Source organism: Myxine glutinosa, chromosome 2 (assembly GCF_964187855.1).
Source record: "Myxine glutinosa chromosome 2, kmMyxGlut1.1, whole genome shotgun sequence".
Lineage (NCBI taxonomy): Eukaryota > Metazoa > Chordata > Myxini > Myxiniformes > Myxinidae > Myxine > Myxine glutinosa.
The window spans coordinates 21,996,296-22,003,769 of NC_136262.1; positions in this window are offsets into that span (position 1 = coordinate 21,996,296).

A 7,474-nucleotide genomic window follows, 5' to 3' on the forward strand; every position below is an offset into this window, starting at 1 on the left:
AGAGGAGGAAGGCTGGTCGGCCTGTCGTTGATGAGAGGACAGCAGCATTCTTGGAGGTTGTGAAGTATATAGAAGAAAATGATGACGAGCAGATCACCATAAATGATCTAATTGACCTCATGCAGCAGAAGCTTGCACACAGTGAACATGAACCATACGGTTACACCCATATGAAGAGGAGTCTGCAAAAACACTTCGGTGAGAAGATAATATACACCGAGATCAATGGGAAACCAAACGTGGTTACCATCAGGACAACAGCCAGGGTGGTGCTGCAAGACTACTATGAGACACAGCAGAAACAAACAAACACAGAAGATCAAGAGAAGATCAAGCTTGTGCAGGCAGCTGCAAAGCTCATCAAACAAGATATCAAAGACATCGGGTTATCCTATGAGTCTTACCCAGCTCTTGATGACATAGAATCGCAAGAGGCTGGCGTCAGATTTCTTCCAGATACTCTTCGCGTGCTCCTGGAAGAACTATTTGCCGGGACCAAAACTCAAGCCAAAGTGGCGGCAATTGGACAAGCAATGATGCAGGCAACTAGACCAAGAGTCATGTTAGCACCACTTCAGTTTGGGGTGGGCGTGCAACTATATCACCACTTTGCATCGCGGTTCCTCATTGATACTCATCACCTTGGGTTTTGTTGCGCATACCAGGAGGTGCACCAGTTTGAACGAAATGCAGCCAAATTCCATGGAACAAACATTCCTGACCTATCGACAGAGTTTGTCCAATATGTAGCTGACAATGTCAACCATAACATCCGCACGCTTGATGGCCTTGGTACATTCCATGGTATAGGAATGATTGCAGCCATAACCCCTGGAATTAGATCAAGGCAGCCAATCCCCAGGATCAAGGCTACTTCCTTGGATGTGGCAATGGTTGGAAGGGTACAAGTACGGTACCACAAAGACGAAAGGCACAATTTGACGGCACTGACCTACCAGAAGCTTGTCAACCTTCAGGTCCAGAACAGCTGTGAAAATCTTGATGTCCTGTGGAAAGCATCCGTCCTCTTTGGGTCTCCCAGACCTGCATGGTCAGGAATGATGCAGTTCGTGCATTATGGTGACCACCCTGGCAAAGCAACTTTATGCTTCTGCCGATAATCGATCTGAATCCCAGTGATAGCACATGCATATTCTCGACCCTGACATTTGTTAGTGAGCATGCATGATGCCACAATGTCAACCCAATAATCACGTTTGATCAGCCACTCTGGTGGAAGGCTCTCATGATTATCAACTCTGAGCCAATGGAAAGTGATCTGAGACGAATAGTCTTGCATTTGGGTGGCTTCCATGCAGAAATGAGCTTCCTCGGTTGCATCGGACACTTGATGGCCTCTGGGCTACAAGAACTGCTGGAGTTGATCTATGCCCCAAATGCAGTAATCCACATGATGTGTGGCAAAGCTGTTGCGCGAGCAGTTCGTGCACACTCAATTGTTGATGCAGCCCTCAATGCACTGATGCTATCAAACGTGTTCGATTTCCATCTACCACAGCAATCTGGAACTCCAGACAACAGTAAGGATGGAGAGTCAGAGTCAGCCGAAGCAGCTGCAGCTGCAAGGCCACCGGATCATCAGATAACAGATGGAAGCAGAGATGCGGACCTGGAGGGAGCTTATAAGATCTATGAGAAGCTGATAAATGGGGCTATATCTGCTGAAGAAGTTTGTCAGTCTGAAGTTCTAGTGAGAATCAAAGACCGCCTTCAAAAGCACATCGAGTCCACCAAGAACCCAGCTCTCTGGGTTCAGTACATGGACATGCTGGACATCCTACGAAAATACATCAGTGTAGAACGCACTGGAAACTGGGCCTTACATCTGCAGGCTATCCAGGACATGCTACCCTATCTGGCAGCATCAGGACACAATCTTTACACCAAATCTGCCAGGGTGTACCTTCAGCAGATGCACAACCTCAAGACTGAACACCCAGAAGTCCAACAACATTTCGAGGAAGGGTTCCACGTGATTCGGCGAAGCGATCGCCTATGGGCAGGTCTCTCACCTGACCTGGTCATTGAGCAGGTTCTGATGAGAAGTTTAAAAACCAGTGGTGGGCTCACACGAGGGCGAGGGATGACGGAGCAACAACGTCTGTTGTGGCTGCTATCGATGCCCGCCTGTGCAGAAGTAAACCAGGCAATGGAGGGACTCACGGGGGTCAACTACAACACTGGAGAGCAGAACAAAGACATGACCAAAGCAAGGCAATCCCGTGACTGGAAGGACACACTGACAGTTCTCAGTTATCTATAGGAGCACAATCCATTCAGCAATGACCCTAGTTTCCGGAATATTGCCACTGGGGAGAATGCCCTTTCCACCGTCAACGTTGATACAGCACAGTCCGTTGGCACTGCGATACTGAAGTGCATGGATGGACTAACACCTGCTGAGTTCACCTTCATGAGGAAGGATCAAGTTGTCACTCTCGGCATGAAGTCTTCTGTAAGGATCGATGGAGATCAAATTCAAGTTGATCCACAGCTTCTCTTCCAGAGACTGGTCATAGTGGCACAGAACAGTGATGAACTCGTCAGCCCTCAAATATGAGCTATGTAGCTATCCCCCAGCCCTATTTGATTCCTCTCTACTGCTTCGAGAAGCAAAGAAGCCAGCCCTCGCCGACGCCATCTGGGGTCTTATCGGGCCTCATGTTCCAGCAGATAATGTAGTTGATGGCTGCCAGTATGTCTTGGATGGTGGAGCACTTCAATGCATCCCATGGTCCCATGGATCTACTTATAAAGACATATGCCACCAGTATACGGAGTATGTAACGAAGAAGTATGGCAAGGCTGTAGTGGTGTTTGATGGGTATGAAAGTAACAACACAAAGGACATGACACACCAAAGACGGTCAAAAGGGAAGATTGGTGCCACTGTGACATTTACAGCCGACATGATTGTCACAATGCAGAAGGAACAGTTCCTGGCCAACAGGCAGAACAAGCAGCAATTTCTTTCCATGTTAAGTGAAGAACTGCAGAAGGCAAACTGTGAGACATACCATGCCTCAGGAGATGCTGACCTGCTGATTGTGCAGAAAGCTGTGCAGTGTGCTACCACCAACAATACTGTGCTAATGGGGGATGATACAGACCTCTTAGTCCTTCTCTGCTACCATGCAAGCCTGGACTCCCATGACCTGTTCTTTTGTTCTGAGTCAAGGAAGACAACAAAGAAGCCTTACATTTGGAACATCAAGGCTACAAAACAACTACTTGGCTGACATATGTAAGCACATCTTGTTCTTACATGCAGTTCTTGGATGTGACACTACATCTCGCTTCCACGGGATCGGGAAGGGAGCTTCCCTCAAGAAATTCAAAGAAAGCGACATATTCCGAGAGCAAGCCGAGGTGTTCTATGCACATTCAGCCTCTACAGATGTGGCAGAAGCAGGAGAGAAAGCGATGGTGATTCTCTACAATGGAACATCAACTGACACCCTGGACTCCCTCCGATATCATCGGTTCTGTGAGAAGGTGGCATCTAGCTCTACTTACGTTCAGCCACAGGTCTTACCACCAACATCAGGAGCAGCAAAGTTTCACAGCCTGCGTGTCTACTTGCAAGTACAAGAATGGAAGGGATCTACATCTGGTACATTTAACTGTGTGCCCTGATTGCTGCTATGTTTATTCTTGTATTTTAGTATATTAATTTCAGTTAATATATTAAGTTCAATTACTGTGATGTTCTGTGTATCTTGTGTATTATTTTCACTACCTTCTGTATCATTGCTGCTGTGACAAAACCAAATTCCCTGTCTTATCTTACAGATGGACCTCGTCCTACAGAGTAGGGATGGCAGAAGTGTGTCGAGGGGTTTGTGCCAGTTCAGACAACCCTACCCCCTGCTCCTGAAAAGCTTCTGCCGGTCATCAAGTGCAACTGCCAGGCTGACTGCAGCACCCTGAGATGCACATGCAAAAAGAACAATATCGAGTGCACTCCGGCATGTGGAAACTGCAGGGGATCCAGCTGCACTAACTCAATACAGATGCCCTGTGACGACGATGATGACATTGTGTAGTGTTATATGTATTCTGTACACATTTAATTGGTTCAATCGTTTGATCAACAGTTGATCAGTTATGTGATGATGTGATCACAATAAATTCTCATCACTGATACTCTGTATGTGTTTTTTTTGCTTCAAGGAAAAAAATACAGCATAGTCAAATCTAGCAGAAAGGGCTAAAAATCGGTTTTTGGGTAGGATCATATTTATGCATTTTTCAACTTTCCACCCATGCAATTCCTTAACACTTTTTTTTTCCTCATTCAGGACATATTGAGGATACACTAATCAGTTGAGTTTGCTTCTGTTGCAATTAGTGTGAGGTCGTCACATTATTACTGGACTAAATACCCACTCCTTCCAGCAGGTTATCAGTGGTTAAACTACTCGCACTACCCTCCATGTCCAGGTGAAAATTGCAAGTTGCCATGGGGGGGAATATTTTGTGCCAATGACCTCACTCCGAGTACCCCGAGCATATTGTGCAAAATTTGGTGGAGTGGCCCAGACATTTTCAATTCTATAAACAGATGTACACCCAGATTAGAGGAAGCACATCCACCCTCATGAGCTGGAAAGTCTAGGTTAGATTTCCAACCGACAACTAAACTGTCCGATTGGTGCTTCGCAAGGAGGGTGTTACATCAGATTGCACCGACCCTCAGATGGATGTTAAGCTGAGTGTGCCCTCTGCTAGCATTATTTGTTCAGTTGGCGTCTTTCACTAAAGGTTGGTAAAGGAGGATAAAGATTTGCAGCTGGATAAACAGAGTATTGAAGGAAATAGAGCAGATAAGCATGATGGGATGAGAGAGAGAGGGAGAGATCGTCAGGAATATCGTCTAAAAAGTGTGAACAGTAAAGACGTATTGCATTCCAAATCAATGTGTCTGTCATGTTACGGGTCATATACAAGATACCTGACCTACACCTTTTTCGGTGGCCGAGATAATGACTTATTCTGTACAATCATAGTCGTGGCCAAAAATATTGGCACCTTTGCACTTTTTTTTTTTCCCCCCCCCAAACAATTTTCTCAAAAAATAAGTTGATTGACAAAAGTATTTGGTCTCCATAATTCTTTATTTCACTGTTACAGAACCTTGGTTTTCGATTCAGAACTTGATACACTTTTAAATCAGAAAATAAATAAGAAATGGCAATCACAAAATTATTGACACTCTAGACTTATTTGGTAGCACAGCCTTTGGACAAATTTCAGTCAAGCGCTTCTTTTTTTTTTTTGTATACAAGATCGAGGCTCGTGAAAGAGCCAACATTAATCACACACACACACAAAAAAAAAAAAATCAGACATGAAACATACAATAAGGGGAGCGGTAGACAAAATGGGGAGAGGGGGAAGCACACAACTACAACAATAGAGAACAGGGACATCAGATATGTACAAGATGGGGGAGACAAGATGGGGGAGACAAGACGGGGAGACAAGATGGGGAGACAAGATGGAGAGAGGGGGAAGCACACAACTACAATAGAGAACAGGGACATCAGGAGATCTGTAGGATGGGAGAGGGATTGGGGGGAGGAGGTGTGGGAGGGAGGGGGGGGGGGTGGTAAGGGGTGGGAGAAGTTAAAAAAACAAAACAAAAAAAACACTAGGACTTCCAGGGAAAAAGACGGTATTTCAAAAAAAGTGGATCTGGGGTGAATCAACGGGGGTAGAAAAGATCAAGGTTTTGGATGGGGGATGGTGGTGAACAGCTGTTTTAAAGACCTGGAGGGAGGAGTGGGATTGAAGGGAGTTTGTTCTGGAGGCGGGAGAAAAGAGGAATGAAAGAATGAAGGTGAGCAGAGAATCTTGATTTTGGCAGTTTAACCATAAGAGGGTTTCTGGCAGATCTTGTGTGACCTGTAGGAATATTTGGGGGACAGAGCACAGAGAGCTGGGGGAGCAAGGCCGGAGAGGAGTCGGTAGAAGACAGAAAGACCACCAACCTGCCTGCAGTGAGTGAGTGAAAGGCCCTCGGAGTGCTTCATCGTGGGAGATTCCAATGATTCTGAAAGCTTTGGTTTCAACAGCGTGAAGCCGAGCTAGGTGTGAGGCAGGAGCACCGGCCCAGAGGGGAGAACAGTATTCCATTGAGCTGCGGATGAAAGCCTTGTATGTGGTGAGGAGCTCAGGTGTGCCAAAGAAGGAATTCGCACGACGGAGGATGCCCAGTCGGCGACTGGCTTTGGAGGCCAGATTTGAAATGTGGTTTTTCCCAGGAAAGATCATGGCAGATAAATGAGGTTCTTATAGCCATGAATGATCTTCCTATACCTCCCTACTGGCAGGTTGTCCCACTTTTCTTGTGCAAACTGCTCCAGTTCTCCCAGATTTGAAGGGTGCCTTCTCCCAACTGCTGTTTTCAGATCTCTCCACATGTGTTCAATGGGATTTAGATCGGGTCTCATTGCTGGCCACTTCAGAACAGTCCAGCATTTTGTCTTGAACCATTCCTGGGTGCTTTTTGAAGTGTTTGGTGTCATTGTCCTGCTGCAAGACATGACCTTCGACAGACCCAACTTTAACACTGGGTTGAACATTGCACTCCAAAATGCCTTTGTAATCTCCAGATTTAATGATGCCATGCACACATTCAAGGCACCCAGTGCCAAAGGCAGCACAGCAACCCCAAAACATCACTGAACCTCCTCCATGTTTGACTGTAGGGAAGGTGTTCTTTTCTTTGAAGGCTTCATTTCGTTTTCTGTGAAAATAGAGATGACGTGCTTTGCCAAAAAGCTCAAATTTGGTCTCATCTGTCCACAGGACCTTCTCCCAGGATTTTGGCTTGTTCAGGTGTGTTTTGGCAAACTCGTCGGGCTTTCTTCGGAGTGGGGTTCTCCTGGGTCTCCTACCATAGAACCCCCTTTCATAGAGTTGGCGACGGATGGTGCGAGTTGAATCCGTCATACCTAGTGTCTGAAGGTCATCTTGAATCTGTTTGACAGTTGATTGAGGTGTTCTCCAACATTTGAACAATCCTTCGCTGCAATCTTCGATCAAGTTTTTTCTTGCGGCCACGTCCAGGGAAGTTGGCTACAATGCCATGGGCCTTAAACCTCCTGATAACATTGCATACGGTGGACACAGGAACATCAAGGTCTCTTGAGATTGACTTGTAGCCTTGCGATTGTCCATGCTTGGCTACAATCTTGTCTGACCTCAGACAATTCTCTGGTTTTCTTTCTTTTCTCCATGTTCATTGTGGTACACAGTGACACAAAACAGCAGAATGACTCCTTTTCTCCATTCAAACTGGTTGAATGAATGATTTTTTAAAATGTTACAGGCACATGCAACTCACCACAGGTGAGTTCAATTCCAAAGTAAAGGGGAATCACTTGTTTGAAATCAAATTATTTCTAACAATTTCTAAAGGGTGCCAATAATATTGTCCGGGCCACTT